The sequence below is a fragment of the Macaca thibetana genome, chromosome 17 (assembly GCF_024542745.1).
Source record: "Macaca thibetana thibetana isolate TM-01 chromosome 17, ASM2454274v1, whole genome shotgun sequence".
NCBI classification, from domain to species: domain Eukaryota; kingdom Metazoa; phylum Chordata; class Mammalia; order Primates; family Cercopithecidae; genus Macaca; species Macaca thibetana.
In genome coordinates this window covers 27555498-27574071 of record NC_065594.1, presented here as the reverse complement: position 1 = coordinate 27574071, position 18574 = coordinate 27555498, and the positions used below count along the sequence as shown (strand labels likewise).

General features: G+C 36.1%; 2 protein-coding genes and 1 pseudogene across 3 annotated transcripts in view; 2 read left to right on the top strand and 1 right to left on the bottom strand.

Annotated features, from left to right (window-relative positions):
* MED4 (mediator complex subunit 4) overlaps positions 1–18574 on the top strand; it is a 1135161-nt gene that overhangs the window by 129329 nt on the left and 987258 nt on the right. The gene's annotated exons all lie outside the window — the stretch shown is intronic.
* Positions 1–18574, bottom strand: part of FNDC3A (fibronectin type III domain containing 3A) — a 232182-nt gene that overhangs the window by 164979 nt on the left and 48629 nt on the right. The window lies entirely within an intron of this gene.
* On the top strand, positions 2700–5810 carry LOC126940799 (cell cycle checkpoint protein RAD17-like; annotated as a pseudogene).

Here is an 18574-nt window from a genome sequence, read left to right as displayed (position 1 = left end):
AAACCCTCTCTCTACTAAAAATACAAAAATTAGCCAGGCAGAGTGGCACATGCCTATAAACTCAGCTACTCAGGAGGCTGAGGCAGGTGAACCACTTGAACCTGGGAGGCAGAGGATGCAGTGAGCTGAGATCCCGCCACTGCACTCCAACCTGAGCAACAGAGGAAGACTCCATCTCAAAAAAAAAAAAAAAAAAAAAAAAAAAGAGAGAGAGAGAAAAGAAGAGAAAAGAGAAGATCCAAATAAGCTCAACTAGAAACACAACGGAGCTATTACTACAGATATCACAGACATACAAAAGATTATTCAAGGCTACTATGAACACCTTTATGTGTATAAATTAGAAAACCTAGAGGAGATGGATAAATTCCTGGAAATATATAGCCTCCTAGAATAAACCAGGAAGATGAAGAATCTCTGAACAGACCAATAACAGGCAGAGAGGCTGAACTGGTAATGAAAAAAACTGCAAACAACAACAAAAAAGGCCAGGACCAGATGGATTCACAGCTGAATTCTATCAGACATTCAAAGAAGAATTGGTACCAATCTTATTGACACTATTCCAAAAGAAAGAGAAAAGGGGAATCCTCCTGAAATCATTCTATGCAGCCAGTATCACCCTAATACCAAAACCAGGGAAGGACAAAACAAAAAAAGAAAACTACAGACCAATATCCCTGATGAACACAGAGGCAAAAATCCTCAACAAAATACTAGCTAACCGCCGAATCCAACATCATATTAAAAAGATAATCCACCATGATGAAGTGGTTGTCATACCAGGAATGCAGGGATGGTTTAACATACATAAGTCAATAAATGTGACACACCACATAAACAAAATTAAAAACAAAAATCACATGATTATCTCAATAGATGCAAAAAAAGCATTTGACAAAATCCAGCATCCCTTTATGATTAAGACAGCAAAATCAGCATAGAAGGGACATACCTTAACGTAATAAAAGCCATCTATGACCAACCCACAGCCAACATTATACCGAACAGGAAAAAGTTGAAAGTACTCCCCCTGAGAACTGGAACGAGACAAGAACACCCACTTTTACCACTTCTATTCAACATAGTATTGGAAGTCTTAGCCAGAGCAATCAGACAAGAGAAAGAAATAAAGGGCATCCAAATTGGTGAAGAGGAAGTCAAACTGTTGCTGTTTGCTGATGATATGATCATACACCTAGAAAACCCTAAAGACTCATCCAAAAAGCTCCTAGAACTGGTAGATGAATTCAGCAAAATTTCAGGATACAAAATTAATATACACAAATCAGTAGGTCTGCTATACACCAACAGCAACCAAGCAGAGAATCAAATCAAGAACTCAACTTCTTTCACAATAGCTGCAAAAATATAAAACACTTAGGAGATACCTAACCAAGGAGGTGAAAGATCTCTACAAGAAAAGCTATAAAACACTGCTGAAAGAAATCACAGATGACACAAATAGAAACACATCCCATGCTCATGAATTAATATTACTATACAGAACACTGGGTAGAATTAATATTGTAAAATGACCATACAGCCAATAGCGATCTACAAATTCAAAGCAATTCCCATCAAAATACCACCATCATTCTTCACAGAACTTAAAAAAAAATCCTAAAATTCATACGGAACCGAAAGAGAGCCTGCATAGCCAAAGCAAGACTATGGAAAAAGAACAAATCTGGAAACATTACATTACCCGATTTCAAACTATATTATAAGGTCACTAAAACAGCATGGCACTGGTATAAAAATAGGCACACAGATCATTGGAGTAGAATAGAAAACCCAGAAATAAAGCCAAATACTTACAGTCAACTGATCTTCAACAAAGTAAACAAAAACGTAAAGTGGGGAAATGACATCCTTTTCAACAAATGGTGTTGGGATAATTGGGAAGCCACATGTAGAAGAATGGAACTGGATCCTCATCTCTCACTTTATACAGAAATCAGTTCAAGATAAATCAAAGTCTTAAATCTAAGACTTGAAACGATAAAAATGCTAGCAGATAACAATGAGAAAAAACCCTTTTAGACATTGGCTTAAGCAAAGACTTCATGACCAAGAATCCAAAAGCAAATGCAACAAAAACAAAGGTTAATAGATGGGACTTAATTAAACTAAAAAGCTTTAGCACAGCAAAAGAAATAATTCAGAGTTAGCAGACAACCCACAGAGTAGGAGAAAATCTTCACAATCTATATATATGACAAAGGACTAATATCCAGAATCTACAAAGAACTCAAACAAATCAGCAAGAAAAAAACAAACAATCCCATCAAAAAGTGGGCTAAGGACATGAACAGACAATACTCGAAGATACACAAATGGCCGACAAGCCTACAGAAAAATGCTCAACATCACTAATGATCAGAGAAATGCAAATCAAAACCACAGTGCAACTCCTGCAAGAATGGCTATAACAAAAAAATCAAAAAATAATAGATGCTTTTCACTGTTGGTGGGAATGTAAACTAGTATAACCACTATGGCATGGAAAACAGCATGGAGATCCCTTAAAGAACTAAAAGGAAATCTGCTGTTTGATCTAGCAACTCCACTACTAGGTATCTACCCAGCGGAAAGGAAGTCATTGTACGAAAAAGATACCTGCACATGCATGTTTATAGCAGCACAATTTGCAGTTGCAAAAATATGTAACCAACCCAAATATTCATCAATCAACGATGAATAAAGAAGATGTGGTATGTATACACCGTGGAATACTACTCGGGCATTAAAAAAATAAAATAATGGCACCTGCAGCAACCTGGATGGAACTGGAGACGATTATTCTAAGTGAAGTAACTCAGGAATGGAAAACCAAATGCATGTTCAGTTTAAGGCATAAGAGTGATACATTGGATTTTGGGGACGCAGAGGAACGTGTGGGGGGAGGTTAGGGATAAAAGACTACACACTGGGTACAGTGTATACTGTTCGGGTGATGGGTGCACCAAAAGCTTAGAAATTACCATTAAAGAATGTATTCAGGTAATCAAACACCAACTGTTTCCCAAAAACCTATTGAAATAAAAACATTTTTCTTAATTTTTTAAAAAGAGACTTGCCTTAGATAGTTTTTGGTTTACATTCCACAAAGGTGGAAGACTGGGTAGACTCATCATGTGATTTTTCAGAGAACAGGGAGAACACTATTACTACACATTAGGTGTGAATCACTCATGTCATACAAGAAAAAAATGTTAGAAAGTAATAGATTTCCACGTAGAAAAAAAAGTTATCTTCCTTAGAACAGATTTATCTCTAAAAAATTTAAAAGAATATCTGCCTGAAAATGAATTATGGGTAGATAAATATAAACCAGAAACTCTGCATGAACTTGATGTGCATAAGATAAATGAAGTTGAAACCTGGATGAAAGTTCGTCTTAGAAAGGTAACCCAAACAGGGTATATCTATCTTATTCATAACAAGTCCTCCTAGATGTGGAAAGAATTACTATAAAAATACTACCAAAGAAGCATGGTATTCAAGAACAAGAGTGGATTAATCCAGTTGTAACAGACTTCCAAAAAGATTGTTTCAAGATGTTTAATCCTGAATCAAGCTGCCTTATATTTCTATCAGTCTTAGATCTCAGTTTACAAAGAGTTGTTACTAAGGGCAACAAAGTATCGCAAGCTATATATGCTTGGAGATGATCTGAGGACTGATAAGAACATAATTTTGGTTGAAGATTTACCTGATTAGTTCTGTTGAGATTCTGATACTTTACATGAAGTTCTAAGAAAGAATGTGCAGATTGGTCGATGTCCTCTTATATTTATAATTTCTGACAGTCTCAATGGAAATAACAAAGGTTATTGTTTCCCAGAGTAATTCAAGAAGAGTGTTCTATCTCAAATATTAGCTTCAACCCTGTGGCAACAACAATTATCATAAAATTTCTTAATTGAATACTGGCTTTAGATGGCAATAAGAATAAAGGAAAAAGTATTGTCCCTGATAAAAACTTCTCTAGAATTGCTCTGTCAAGGATGTTCTGGTGATATCTGAAGTGTAAGAAACAGCCTCCAGTTTTCTCCTTCAAAAGAAAAGAACAATTTATTTGACAATGGGGGGGAAAAAAAAAAAAGGTCTGTCATTAAAATCAGATGCTGTGCTGTCAAAATCAAAACAAAGAAAACATCCTGTCAGGGTTTTTGAAAATCAAGAGGTCCAAGCTATTGGTGGCAAAGTCGTTTCTCTGTTTCTCTTCAGAGCTTTGGGAAAAACTGTATTGTAGAAGAGCATCCTTAACAGAACTAGACTCACCTTTGTTGTCTTCTCATTTAAGAGAGTATGGTATAGGATACATTACTTGTTCAATTTGAGGAAGAGGTAGAAATGTCACACAGGAGGGTTATTTATTTAATTTATATCTTCACCAAAACTACACAGCTTTTTTTTTTTTTTAATGAAAGTAGATATCTTGGCTGGGTGTGTGGTGGCTAACACCTGCAATCCCAGCACTTTGGGAGGCTGAGGCGGGTGGATCCTTGAGGTCAGGTGTTTTGAGACCAACATGATGAAACTCCGTCTCTACTAAAAATACAAAAATTAGTTGGCCAGGGTGGCACACACTTGTAGTCCCAGCTACTCGGGAGGCTGAGGCAGGAGAATTGCTTGAACCTGGGAGACAGAGGTTGCAGTTAGTCGAGATGGCACCACTGCATTCCAGCATGAGTGACAGAGTGAGATTCCATTAAAAAAGAAGGAAACGGGAGAGGAAAGGGGAGAGGAAAGGGGAGGAGAAGGAAAGGGGAGAGGAAAGGGGAAGGGAAGGAAAGGGGAAAGGAAAGGGGAAAGGAAAGGGGAAAGGAAAGGAAAAATCTTATGAGAGCCAGTGAATTTCTGAGTTTTGCAGATATCCTCATTTGTGACAAGAATACACGCTCTTTACTCAGGGTAGTACATCTACAGCTATGAAAGATGTGATACATTTCAACAAATCTTGAGGATTTGCTCACTGCCAAAGGAGAAGGATCAAGTTTTTGAACCTTGCACAAACGCCAGTAGTTTCTAACACTTAAAAAGTACTGAAAAAAATGGCCTGGCAACAAAAGCACTTTTTCTGACTTCTGCCTACCAGCTTTATGCTTCCAAACTTCGCTATCGCTATATCTTGTTCTGTTAACCATTCAAATGAGAAATCAAGCTCAGATTTCTTTTTTTTTTTTCCCTTGAGACGGAGTCTCACTTTGTTGCCCAGGCTGTAGTGCAGTGACGTGATCTCAGCTTACTGCAACCTCCGCCTGCCAGGTTCAAGTGATTCTCTTGCCTCAAACTCCCGAGTAGCTGGGCTACAGGTGCGTGCCACCACACCTGACTAATGTTTTGTATTTTTAGTAGAGACAGGGTTTCACCATGTTGGTCAGGCTGGTCTCAAACCCCTGACCTGGTGATCCGCCCGCCTTGGCCTCCCAAAGTGTTAGGATTACAGGCGTGAGCCACCACGCTCGGCCTCAGATTTCTTTGATCCAAGAAATTGGAAAGCTCCCTCTGGAGCAACACTTTGGAAGATTGAAAATGGAAGCCCTACTTGACAGGGAGCACGGAATAATAGACTCTGACAGCAGAGAGGAGGCACAGCTTAATGGAGGACAGCTTGTAGACGAAGCTCTGGGTGAACTCACTCAAACCACTGAACCCAAAACCTGGTATCTTTGAGTCAGAATAGTGGGAATGAACTACCTGCCAACCAGCCTCAGCCCTTTTCATCCCAAGGAGACATGGAAGAAGACACGACAACAGAAGACTATGAGAATGATGGGATATGGAAACCAGTCTGCTAATTAGAATGCTACGTAAAGGATTCATTTTACTTTTATTCAGTGGTTTTGGAAAGAGTTACTATGCTTTTCTGTTAAACTACAAACAATTTGTTAATTCTTCACTCTTACAGTATTTCATTACAAAGAACTGACTCTTCTGTCATCTATATGTAGATGATTAAGTCTTCAGGTCATCTCTTCATTTTTTCCACAGTATTTATTTAATGTTTTGAGTTGTTGAAGGAGAGGGGTCAATGGATATGAAGTGTGCTTCATCATTACGCCAAATATCAGAAAATGTGAAGGAATAATCCAGAATACAAAAAATTTATGGGGGGTTGTAAATATAAATTATAAAGCATTGTAGAAGGCAATCATTATTATAAATAAACCTTAAGACTTAGAAAAAAAATGGCCAAAGTTTTGCTTATTTAAAAAAAGAGAAAATCAAATTGAATTAAAAAAATTACAAGGATCACATTCCAATCACACTATCATGACAGGCTGTTTTAACACTTATCTCTGTGATTAACAGAACAAGCAGACAAAATATTATCAAGGATACAGAATATCAGAACAACATTATCAATTAGTTTGACCTAAATGATCTTGGAAAGAACCCTGCACCTAACAATTTAAATATATACTTTCATTTCAAGCACATAAAGAAGTGGAGCAAAAAAAAATTTAAGAATGGGCCACATAGAACACCATAAATCAAGTTTCACAAATTTCAAAGAAATTAGTATTAAATGTCTTCAATGTACACAAAAGTTAAAAATAAAATAATTTTTTAAAAGCTTAAAAATACGTTTGCAGGCTGGGTCCAGTGACTCACACCTGTAATTCCAACACTTTGGGAGCCAAGGCGGGAGGATACCTTGAGCCCAGGAGTTCAAGACCAGCCTAAGCAACACAGTAAGACCCTGTCTCTACAAAACATTACAAAAAAATTTGGCTGGGTGTGGTGGCACACATTTATAGTCCCAGCTACTTGAGAGGCTGAGGTGGGAGGATTCTTTGAGTCCAGGAGGTCAAGGCTGCAGTGAGTCTTGATTGTACCACTGCATTCCAGTCTGGGTGACAGAGTGAGACCTTGGCTCTCAAAAAGCAAAAACATAAAATGTCTGTAAACGTTTCAATAATTCATAAGCCAAAGAAGAAATTATAATGAATAATAGAAAAGGAACAGAAACGAACGTAACCAAAACATTCTACAGTTAAACCTTAGGATGCAAACAACACTGTATTTATCAAAAAATTCAGACCTCTAAATACTTACAACAAAAATTAATTTTTTTTGAGACAGGGTCTCTGTTGCCTAGGCTGGAGTACAGGGGCACAACTGTGGTTCACTGTAGTCTCAGCTTCTCTGGCTCAAGCAATCCTCCCACCTCAGCCACCCAAGTATCATAGCTGGGACCACAGGCATGCAGCACCATACCTCATTAATTTTTTCTATTTTTTGTAGTGACAGGTTCTCACTATGTTGCCTAGGCTGGTCTTAAATTTCTGGGCTCTAGCGATCCTCTCACTTTGGCCTCCCAAAGTGCTGGCATTACAGGTGTGAGCCACTGTACCCAGCTGAAAATTAGTATGTAAGTGTCCAACTCAGTGAGAAAAGGCATAGCTAATCCAAAGAAAATAAAAGGAAGGAAACAAAAATATGAGCAGAAATAGCGAATCAGAAAACAAAGAAATGCTGGAAGATGATAAAATAGTTGTAAGAGTAATCAGAGTCACCAAGATAACAAAGAGTAATCAAAGATAACCAAGAGAAAAAATTAAAAAAAAAAATACTTACCTTTTCAAGCCTGGGGCTTTTCCCCCCCAAGAAGATACTCAAATTTTGGAGGATTTGATGCAAGTAGATGGCTTTACAATGGATTTTATAAATATCTTTCTATTAACATATAAGTTGTATTTAGGGGAATATTAAAATTATGGTTCTTCTCCCAAAATCTTCATAAGGCTGGCTCCTTTTTACTCCCGTATCTCAGATGTCATCTCCTCAGAAAGATACTCTCTGACAACTAAATTGTAGGGTATATATACCCCTCACATATATTTTATTTTTTACCTAGTACTTATCACTATCTGAAATTATTTTGTGCAATTATTTGGTTTTATAATGAGTGGTTTCCACTCCACTAGAATAAAAGCTCACTATGAAACCAAACACTTCAACTTGTCTTATAAAATTCCATACCCTAGAGCCTGGCTGATAATAGGTTTTCTTTCTTTTCTTTCTTTCTTTTTTTTTTTTTTTTGAGACAGAGTCTCGCTCTGTTGCCCAGGCTGGGGTGCAATGGCGTGACCTTGGCTCATCGCAACCTCCGCCTCCTAGGTTCAAGCAAATCTCCTGCCTTAGCCTCCCGAGTAGTTGGGATTACAGGTGCCCACCACCATGCCCAGCTAATTTTTGTAGTTTTAGTAGACATGGGGTTTCGCCACGTTGGCCAGGCTGGTCTCACACTCCTGACCTCAGGTGATCCGCCGTCTCAGCCTCCCAAAGTGCTGGGATTACAGGCATGAGCCACCATGCCTAGTCCACAATAGGTTTCCAATAAACTTTTGTTCAAAGAATAAACAACTGCAGAGTGAGGACTACGAAGTGTGTGGAACTGATTAATTCATTCAACAATCAATTACTAAGGTCTTATAACGTGAGGTTTTTTGCTAGATAACTGGGATAGAGTAGTAAACAAAACAGACAAAACTAACTGCTTTCACAGTATGGCAGAGAAACAGTCACAGGATTCAAGTTAGGTCACTGAGTAATACCAACTGAAATAGTTATTTTAGGGAATTATTAAAAGACTAAATTGAAAATATGAGATGAGAAGAAATTAACATACACAGATGTGTATGTTGTATGTACTGTCACCAACATGCCAGATTAAACCAGGGCTACTTTGTAATAAAGGTCCCTGTCTAAATGCTAAGCCCACTCACAGCATTCTGGCAAATAATCAAACTTTTGGCCAGCTCCAGAACACAGGACTCATATATCTTCAAATTCTCTGGATTCCTGTGCTATTTTACATCCATCTGCCACAAATGCAGTGGCATTTTCCATAATCTTGTTATAACAGTACAATATGATGAGCAGAGAGAAGAGTGAAAGGAGAACTACAAATTAACTAGCTATTTTATCTGAGATAAAATATGTCAAAAAAAAAACTGTTTCCAGCATAATCATAAATGAAATGACTACAAAAATCCTGTAAACCAAGTAACTCTTAGAAGTGTGACAGGTGAGGAACCCTGGTAAATTATCCATCACTCTATTATTCTTATCATTGATGTCTCTATTTGCACAAGGGTATATTATAGAGCACATTTTGCAAATATACTATCATAAAATGATTATAAAGTACTTTATTAGACTTTTAAAAACTAAATCCTTCAATATCTTTAAATTTCATAGAAACAAATAACCATACTCTTAAGTTTGCACTTATCTCAAATGCACTGCTGATCTTACAACTCCCAACCATTTTAAAGAATCAGAGTTCAGATTGGACAGTTTCATTATACCATTTGTAAAAATTCTGCAATATGTTTCTCTCTTCAGTTTCTTTCACTTCCTTCATTTCTAGCAACAGATTTGTTGGCACTTTTAAGACCCTGCTCTACTGGTGTGACACCTAGGAGTTCTCCTTTGCCATCGGTAAGTGCAAATGGTGGGAACTTCTAATGTCTGGGTTGAGTATTAGTGTCAATAATGGGTGAGTAGGCAATTCATAAAAGTTATTGTCTGAATATATGCCAACAGTCCAACTTCAAGCATCTTAAACAGAGATATATACAATTAGTGAGCATTTTTAGTGTTTCCTGAATTTAATTATTCAGTACTACTAATAATTACATTACTTTTTGAATAACAGATAAACATATGCTTAAAACATGTTTTTGGTAAGGTGGCTACTACCAAAGGGCAGATAAGAATTTATCATGACTGTAAATAATTGCCATGCCATGTAGACTTTTAAGTTATTCTTACAAGTGTCCTATGATGACACATGAAAATATGTACACAAAACTGTTACATTAAAAAATAACAGGGCCAGCACGGTGGCTCACGCCTGTAATCCCAGTACTTTGGGAGGCCGAGGTGGGCAAATCACCTGAGGTCAGGAGTTCAAGACCAGCCTGGCCAACATGATGAAACCCTGTCTTTACTAAAATTACAAAATTAGCAGGGTGTGGTGGTGCATGCCTGTAATCCCAGCTACATGGGAGGCTGAAGCAGGAGGATCGCTTGAATCCAGGAGGCAAAGGTTGCAGTGAGCCAAGATTGTGCCATTGCACTCCAGCCTGGGCAAAAAGAACGAAACTCCATCTCAGGAAAAAAAAAAATAAAAAATAAAAAACAAAACAAAACAAAAAAACCAGAGAAAGTATGATAATGAAAATGTTACTGACTAAAGTTATAAATATGCCCAGTATATATGTTAGTTAAGACTACAAAAATATAGAAAAAATATGATTAAAATTTAATGCTCACTACAGTTCTTAATAAACAATAAAAAAAATACAATGGCTTGGAGAAGTTACAGAAGAGGATAGATAAGATTTAAGAGGCTCATATATAAAATTATTTACTTGAGGGAGAAAACTAAGTTTCAAAAAAGCAGGACAGCAGCAAAAGATATCTCTGATGTGAGGAAGGACAAGAGAGCATGGATACCAGAGACAAACAAGCCTGATAGGAACCTCCAAACAAACAGAGCATACAGCTTGGGAAAAGTTAGAGTTAAGTGATGTCTGAGATATCATTTAGTACAATTCAGATTTTTAAAAAATAAATTAACAGAAAATTATTGGTATTATTCAAAAGACTGGTATTATAGAAAAGATTACGCCTATGCATAAATTATACCTTACTAACTTTGAAAAATATTATTTTACATTCCAACGGTAATACACAATTCCTTGGTCCCCTACTTCAATTTTGCTTAATTTCTGTCAGTCTAAGTTTCTTACATACAAAAGAGAATAAGAAAAATAACAACCTTCCATCTGACCCACAGCACCACCAAAATCTATCAGATGAGAAGATGTGCACCAGATGGAAGGGATGTTGTCTTAGAATCACCCTGGGACTTTTTCAAAACACTGTATATGTATTCAGGTCCCTCTCTGGTGGGTGAAGAATCTATATTTTTCCCCTAACTTCTCGTTCACCTATATTTTTGCAAAAAAAATCTACAAAACCAAATTACAGAAAAAAAATTAAAGAAAAATGTTTATGAATGGCATCAGTTTTATAGATATAAGTTAACTTTCTCGCCTCATCCCAAAAGGAATATGACTTGCATTCTTCACAAACATTGTTAGGTCTGAGAACAACAAAGTAAACACCTCACACCTCCATTTCTAAAACTTGGTGAAGGATTTAGTAGATACAGTAAGAAAATCAATCCAGAATTCAAAAACATATATTCATGTTTCCAATATTTACAAAAAAGTTATCTTGGCTATTGTATTAATTTGATAGGTTTGCCATAAAAAAGAACCACAGAAATTTTCTCACAATTTTGAATGCTAGAAGTCTCAGAGCAAGGTGTTGGCAAGATTATTTTCTTCTGCAGTCTTTCTCCATGATGTGTAGATGGCATCTTCTCCCTGTGTCTTCCCTCTGTATGTGTCTATGTCCTAATTTCCTGTTCTTATAAGGAAACCAACCATATTGGATTGGGGCTCACCTTCTCTTTAGAGGGGGAAAATGATATGGACAGGAGACAGGAAAATAGTGGGCAGAAGAGGGCAGTTCCTTGGCAAAGGACCCACCCTCAAGCCTGGATACCTGTGGCTCTAAGTGAGAACAGGCATTCCTGCTTTCATGCCCAAAAAGTTGTCTTTTGACCCACTGTACCCCCTTATCCTGTACCCATATAAATCCCAAACCCCAGGCTCCAGAAGGAGATGAGCAGACAAACAGCAGAACAGCGTGGCAGAGAAAGAGCACCTGAACACCAAGAATTCGGTGGGGACAATCAGAGAAGAGAGTTTGGCCGCTGGATGGCCAAACTCCAGGGGAAGATAATCTTCCCTCTCGGTACCCTTCCACCTCCCCATCCATCCTGCTGAGAGCCACTTCTACCACTCAATAAAGCCCCCACATTCACTCTTCAAGTCCTTATTCTTCCTGGACTCCGCACAAGAACCTGGGTGCCAAGAAGGCACCTAAGCCATCTGTGTACGGCAAAGGTAAAAGAGTGCACCGCAGCACACCCACTTGGGCTTTGGGAGTCACAGGCACCCACCCGTAGACACTACCGTGGGGCCAGAGCCCAACATGCTTGCTCTGGCTCCTGCACCTGCCCATCTGCGAGCTCCCGCTCCCATAAGGGGTTGGAGCTCTCAGTGGCTGAACAGAGAGGCACACCTCTGTTGCATGTCCTGCGAGCGGGGTGGGGCCAGGGAACTCTCCCCTTTCACTCTGTCTCCAAATACAGTTACATTCTGAGGTACTGAAGATACTGAAGGTGAGGACTTCGACATACCAATTTTGGGTTGTGGCAGGGGGTGAGGGGGAACATGACAATTCTGCGCATAACAACCCCCAAGTTACAGAAAGCACATAAACATTTGGAATGCCTAATTCTTCTATTTCTTCCTTATCCAACTGTTCCTTTATGTTTGCTGTGGTTGATAGCAATAATAAAGGAGAAAATCCTCTGTGCCTTGTATCCTTGAATGACAGTTAATAACATACATTTAGCAATAGTTAGCTAAGCCAAACCATTCATTCCTCCAACCCATGGTTAAAGGTCTTTAAATTACTTCAGCATTCATGGGGTTCTTGTGACGATTAAATGAGTTAACATATAATAAGTGCATAGGACAGTGACTGGCATATAATAAGCACTATCTATGCACATATTAGCTGTTATTGTAAGTGCTGTATGAGTAGCTCTTAGTATTATTATTTTTTATCAATATAGATCTTTCAATTTAAGGACTTGCCTCTAGCCTAGCCAAGTGGACACACATGAAAGAGAATATACCTAGAACACAATGCTTATGAGAGTTCTCCTGAACTGGTCCAGGATCTGCATACTCCTTACTTTTCATATTTTCCTATGCTGATCCTTTAGCTTTCCAGATACCCATCTACTCTACTACTTTCAATGTAGTGTTCTAATGGTCAATAGCTTCACCTTTATTTTCTGGTCTGTGACTGACTTACTATTCTTTGGCATTAGTTCGGACTTGATTTCTGCTAATATTTTCCTAAACAGGGCTTCTCAACCACTATGACTGTGAACATAGAATTTCTTCTTCAGAAAACTCTACTCATCCTTCAAGATTCTGACATCCTAAAGCAAAGTTATATTATTCCCATTCTAAGGTTCAAAGCACTCTGTATATCCTTCTATTATGACACTTAGCACTAAATTGTATTTAGTTGTTTACAAGATGTCACCTCCACTATAACACAAGCCTTTCATAAGACTTCAATCTATTTTTACATTTACAGCAACTAAAGTGGTACATTTAGACCTCAATCTGTTTTTGTAGTCACAGAGGCTATAGTACATTTACAAAAACATAGGTTGGATAAATGTTTGCTGAATTAACTACTGTCCATCTCCAAATGACTCCTAAATCCTTTCCTCCAGCTTCAACACCAGTGCTGTCTGATAGAACTTTCTGTGATGACAGAAATGTCCTATAGCATTTGTGCTGTCTGATATAATAGCCTCTAGTTGTATGTGGCTATTGAGCACTTGAAATGTGACTAGTAGGGATGAGAAACTGAATTTGCAATTTTATTTAATTCTAGTAGTTTAAATAGCCACATGTGGTTAATGGCTACTGTATTAGACAATGTATCTCAGGATGCCCTGAGCTTTAAAATTCCATTTTCAACTACTTTCTGGATTTATTCACCTTGATAAACTGCAGGTACCTCCATCTCACTATGTCTAAATTTGAACTAATTATCTGAGTTTCCTGAGAAGTTAAGCTAGAAAATTCATTTCACTTGAACATCCTGTCAATTCACAAATATGTCTAAATTATTTATACATTAAAGTGCTATTAAATTAACTTGATCACATGAACTTTGAATTAAGCTTTATCTATACTTGGCTAGATCTTGTCAATCTGTAGACTGACAGGCTTATATAACATATTTCAGCTGAAGTCAAAATAGAAATTAAGATTTGCAAATAAAAGATAAGAATATTATCAAACTAATGAATTTGAATTTGGATGTTTAGTTCCATGATGGATAATAACTCAATCTAAGTAAGAATATATGCTTGATACCAGCATATAGACAAACAACTGAGAAGAATCAACCAATTGCCCATTTAATTCATTTATCTGGCAAACAATTAATGGGCAACTACTATATGTTAGGCACTCTTTGAAGAGCTGGGGATACAAGGATTAATCAGTAAGAGAGACAGTTACAGCCAATTACAATACTAAACAGTATATAGGGTATAATATGTGGTAATTAGAAAATATTTTTTTTTCCTGTTTAGGCTCATTTGTCTTCATACTTGTTTCCACAGAAATAAAGTCATTTTGATAGAAAAGATAAATCAATTTTGAGTCAGACTATTCTACATTCAAATTCTACTCTATAACTTAATAGGTGTGCAGCTTTTAATTTAACTGTAAACTTTAGTGACTTTTCTACAAAGGGAAATGCTGTATATTCTGTATATCAACATACTGCCTCACATACGGGAGATTCTTAAAATATAATGAGGCATTATCCCATATATACACATTTATAGACAATGTCTGCATATATGTACATACAGTGTATATATATGCAACTAAGGATTTGTGTTCTCATTTATTTCAGAAAGGCTTATAAGTAGATCTGTTCTTCATTCTCTTACTAATCCTACTAAAAAGTGTCATTACCTGCACATGGGTGCCATGTATCTCACTGAACATATATACATGTGTAGGTTGGCAATAAATCTTTCTTTCTAAAGCCAGTTCTATTAAAAAGTCAGACTTAAAATGTTTCCACTTAAAATTATTTTAAAGAAAAAAACACAAAGATTTTACAGTAATTAGAATATTAGCATCGATTCCAATTTCCAGGTATCATTTGGGTTTGCATGTTTTTTAACCATTCTACCATTCTTTAAAAACTGATATTCAAAATAAGTCCAGGGTATCAAGATTATTAAAGGGGATAATTACAGTATCACAGCTTAAAGTTGTGTTTTACTTTATTGTTAACAAAGCACTTTCATGCTCATTTACTTTGTTCATTTTAGGATTGAGTTTAAAATATGAATTCACTGTTCGCATAGCTTATTTTTGAGCAATAACATGTACCCCCTTAACATGTAACGCTTCTAGTATAAACTGCCTGCATTTGAACATAAACTAACTTATTTTTTTAATAAAATTTCTGCCTTGTCTTAATAAAGTAAGTTTTATCTTAAATGCTGATAGTCTCTTCACAGAAGAATAAGTTTCCTTACATAAACTGCATCAATATATCAAAAGCAATTCATTATGCTCATTAAAACTCAAAAACACAGGTTTTCATAATGCAATTTAGAATTAAAACAATTAGTATCTCACAACATAATAGGATCACGTCAAAATAAGTTATTGAAGTAATTCTAAGTTTCAGAAGTTTTGTGATGAAAGTTATATGGGTAACAAATACTGTTAAGTTATTTCAAACTCTGCAACAAATTACCCAAATGGTAAGTGTGTGTACCTGTATGAAACAGTCATTTCAACCATACTAACAAATTAACTAAAATATAATTACTTAGAACATTCTTTAAAGGTGAATAATTAGTGTCTGTAAAAGTTATGTTTCAGGTGTCTTACAGCAGTCTGTAATAGCTTTCTTCGTAAGACAGCTTCTGAAAATTTCCACATTTATAATTTCACAAGGAGTGCAGCTGGACTGATCATTCTCAATAAATTCATAAACTCTGAAATTCTATATTCAAATTGTAAAAATTCTAAATATACTAGAAAAACAGCGTTTTACAGACTCCACAAATTTTAACTTCATGGCAATATGCTATAATTATTTTAGCAATAAATGTAATCTATAAGCTAAAATAACTTCATTTATAAATAATTTACATAGTTAAAGTATTAGTGTCCTGACAGTTTTAACTACAAAGTGGTTTTTACAATTTTTTTTCATTTAAATCACAGAATTTTTTCAAAATTAATCTATAACTATTGATTTAATAAAATTATTCGGTGGTAAAAGGTTAATAGTTTTAAGTTTACCCTAAAACTGGTAAATCTGTAGCTCTTATGCTCTATTAATCAGCGCCTACATTAAAAAACAGTAATATGATCTTACTCCTTGACCGACAAATACAAAAGATTTAAGTATAAATTATAAAATATGACTGAAGTATTATATCATAAACTTGCTTATCTACTAAAGCCACTTCTAAAACCCACTTAACTTACTGTTGGTTACATTCTCTGATTTTTTTCATTCAACTGCTGCTTCCACAGGTACCAACAGCTGCTGTAAGATTCAACAGCTTCTTCTCCAGAAATCTATTCCAATTTGTTTCAATTCACTGAATACTAAGGTAATTTTCACCAGCAAGTTGGACCTCATATTGTCCTTCGTCTAACAAATCACCCTTTACAAACTCTATTCTGGTGGCATCTTATGTCATTTTATACTTACCCAGTGAAAATACATGTAGAGAAAGGATGTTAAACATACAACTGATTACCAGTACACTCATCAATACCTACCTCAAACCTCATTTTCTATCAAATTATCCAATATACAGTAGGCTTACTGTTGTACGTGACTATATCCAGTCACCATAGCAACCAAATCAACAAAGAACTGCAGTAGCATCTGCTTCTAAATAATCCAATGTCAGTTAACAAGTTAGAATTTAAGAGTATGCTGATTACAAATATATTTTAATTTAAAGTCACATTTTTAGTTATTTTGTTTTTGCTCTGATCTTGGAATATGTCAGTATATTTGCAGTTTATATATGTATATATAAAAGAAACAAGCATCAGTGTACAAACCCCATACACCTAGAAATAGCCTATTAATGCTTTAATTCTAAAACTGACTCCACAAATTTAACCCATTTATCAAAGAAAGATTGATAATACGTAGTCTTATAATAACTTATTTCTGGATTGTTAACAATCACATTTAAATTATAGAAACATATATTTAGAATGCAAATAGGCTTTAAAAATATTTTTATTGATATAATCTATATATGATAAAATTTACCCTGTAAAGAGTTATAATTTCATGGTTTTTAGTATACACAAATAGTTGTACAACCACTACCACAGTAAATTTTAGAACATTCTCATCACCTCAAAAAGAAACTTCTGTAGACTTTTAAGACTGGCTTCTTTCGCTTAGCATAATGTTTTTGAGGTTCATCCAGGTTGTGGTATATACTGAAGTACTTCATTCCAGTTTTACAGCCAAATAATATTCCATTTTACTGATATACCACATTTCGTTTATCCATTTCTCTGTTGATGGACATTTGAATTATTTCCACTTTTTGGCTGTTATAAATAATGTTGTTCAATTTTTTACATGGACATACGTTTTTGTTTCTCTTGGGTATACACCTATGAGTGAAATTACTGGGTCATAGTGTAACACTAAGTTTAACTGTCTTAGGAACTGCCAGGCTATTTTCCAAAGAACATTTACCAGTTTACGTTCCCACCAGCAGTGTATGAGGGTTCCAATTTTTCTATATCCTTGCTAACACTTGTTTTTATCTTTTTAATTCTAGCCATTACAATGGGTGTGAAGCAGTACCTCATTGTGGTTTTGATTTGCATTTCCCTGATGACTGATGATGTTGTGAATCTTTCATATGCTTATTGTGCATGTACATAACTTCTTTGAAGAAATGACTTTTCATATCCTTTGCCTACCTTTTTATTAGGTTGTCTTTTTAGAAGAGTTCTTCACACATTCTGAATACAAGCCCCTTATCAGATACAGTTTGCAGGTATTTTCTCCAATTTTATGGATTTTTTTCCTCCAATTTTGTGGATTTTTTTTGTTTCCTGATAGTAACACAAAACTTATAATACAAAATTATTTGGTTTTGATGAGGTATACTGTATCTCATTTTTCTTCTCTTTCTTGTGCTTTTTAGTTTTTTATCTAGGAAATCATTCCATAATTTAAGATCATGGAGATTTATGCGTTTTTATTCTAACAGTCTTAAAATTTAGCTCTTATTTTAGGATTTTAATTGATTTTTGAGTTAGTTTTGTAGATGGTATGAAGTATAGGTCCTACTTCATACTTTTACATGTGGATATCCAGTTGTTCCAGCACCATTTGTTGAAAAGACTATTATTTCCCAGCTGAATCATCTAGGCACCTTTGTCAAAAACCAACTGAACATAAATGTAAAGAGTTTATTTCAGGACCCTCATTCTATTCCAGTGGTCCATTCTTAGGCCAGTACCGCACTGTCTTAATACTATAGCTTTGCAGCAAGTTTTATTTATTTATTTGAGATGGAGTCTCAATCCGTTGCTCAGGCTGATGATGCAGTGGTGAGATCTTGGCTCACTGAAACCTCTGCTTCCCGGGTTCAATCGATTCTCCTGCCTCAGCCTCCTGAGTAGCTGGAATTACAGGTGCATACCACCATGCTAATTTTTGTATTTTTAGTAGAGATGGAGTTTCACCATCTCGGCCAAGCTGGTCTCGAACTTCTGACCTCAAGTGATCTGCCCACTTCAGCCTCCCAAAGGGCTGAGATTACGGCCATGAGCCACCCAACCCG